Source organism: Zeugodacus cucurbitae, chromosome X (assembly GCF_028554725.1).
Source record: "Zeugodacus cucurbitae isolate PBARC_wt_2022May chromosome X, idZeuCucr1.2, whole genome shotgun sequence".
Lineage (NCBI taxonomy): Eukaryota > Metazoa > Arthropoda > Insecta > Diptera > Tephritidae > Zeugodacus > Zeugodacus cucurbitae.
In genome coordinates, this window is record NC_071672.1 from 927,375 (window position 1) to 929,285 (window position 1,911).

Genomic DNA, 1,911 nt, shown 5'->3' on the forward strand with positions numbered 1-1,911 from the left:
TATCACAACATGATCGATCTGGTTGCGAGTGATTCGATCCAGGGACAGCCAAGTAGCTTGATGTATTTTCTTATGCTGGAATCTAGTACTACAGACGACCATATTTCGGGCCCCGGCGAAGTCGATCAGCCTCAGACCGTTTGGTGATGTTTCGTCATGGAGGCTGAATTTTCCGACTGTTGTGCCAAAGACACCTTCTTTACCCACCCTGGCGTTAAAATCGCCAAGCACGATTTTGACATCGTGGCGGGGGCAGCGCTCATAGGTGCGTTCTAGGCGCTCATAGAAAGCATCTTTGGTCACATCGTCCTTCTCTTCCGTTGGGGCGTGGGCGCAAATCAGCGATATGTTGAAGAACCTCGCTTTTATGCGGATTGTGGCTAGACGCTCATCCACCGGAGTGAATGCCAGGACTCGACGACGGAGTCTCTTTCCCACCACGAATCCCACACCGAATTTGCGCTCCTTTATATGGCCGCTGTAGTAGATGTCACAAGGACCCACCTTCTTCCGTCCTTGTCCCGTCCATCGCATTTCTTGGATTGCGGTGATGTCAGCCTTTACTCTTACGAGGACATCAACCAGCTGGGCAGAGGCACCTTCCCAATTAAGGGTCCGGACATTCCAGGTGCATGCCCTTATTTCGTAGTCCTTTAAACGTTTGCAGTGGTCGTCATCAAAATTGGGGTCTCTCATCCGAGGCTGTTTTTTCTTTTTCATTGCGGGGTGTTTTTATGTGTTGGGTCCCAAACCCTACGCACAACCGCATAGGCGGGTTTCGCCTTCTCACTTTAGCTCGTCTCCAAACTGATGTCTGTTGGCTACCCAGAGGATACTTGGTCTAAGACCGGAAGTCGTGAGCTGCTTGAGCCACATGTAAAAGAATCGTTCCTGGCCACTCCCAAGTGAATGACAGTCAGAAACTTTCCTCACTTACGTGAACTTCTACATATGACTCCATCCTCCTCCCCTCATTAATATGCTTAAATTCAGGGGGTAGTCCCATATGAGTTGAGGTTGTATAAAAATATTTATATTTATTTTATATTTTAGCTTTTTGCTATTTTAAAGAAACATACATAATTATTTCTTAACACCAATAATTTTCTTAATAATAAATATTCAATCTTTTCATCCCGCGTACTACTTAATTATAACAACAATATTATTTTCTTGCTTTTTTACATTTAAGGCAATCCTAGAATAAAATAATATTTTATGCTAGACGTTCCTCTAAATTTATATATTATTTGAAATAATATTGAAATTTTATTGTTTTTGGGAATACTAAGATTCTTATTTATTATAAAATTTCGTTCAAATATGAGGTGTTCAAGAATATATTTTCTATATTTCTTTTTATGCTATTAATATTATGGATTGAAAAATACAATCCAGTAATATACCATGTGCTTAAATTCTTTTAATTGACTAAAAGAATAAGCAACTAATTTAGCATAGTCTTACAACCCTCAACGATATGTAGTCCAAGCAGCACTTTAAAATTAATTAAAGTACATAACAGCATGGACTGCAATATGCGTTCAAAATGTCGATGTTCATGTGTCCTGCAGTTCACACGATGACGCACAGTTAGCTGCGCTCTTCATCGACCCATGAGCCGAGTGATCCACCGCTTAGAGTGATAATTTTTTGTTTATTTTAATTTAACGTCAAGAGTTTTTAATTTATTGAAAGAATAACATTTCGTTTTCGTATATTATATAAATTATTTTAAAACATCTTTCAATAGATTGTAATTTTCAACCCAAACATTTACAAGTTGCGCATGTCTTAGTCCAACACAGTAATTCCTTAACAGTAATTCCTTTTTTATTACATTTTATTTAATTTCTATAAATTTTTAAGGAATTACACACGTTAATGAGAACAAATTAACTTATCATTTAT

At 38.4% G+C, this 1,911-nt stretch overlaps 1 pseudogene; it reads right to left on the reverse strand.

Moving 5' to 3' along the window:
• Positions 1–1,466: 1,466 nt before the first annotated feature.
• LOC128923207 (5.8S ribosomal RNA) lies at positions 1,467–1,645 on the reverse strand (annotated as a pseudogene).
• Between the last annotated feature and the right edge of the window lie 266 nt (positions 1,646–1,911).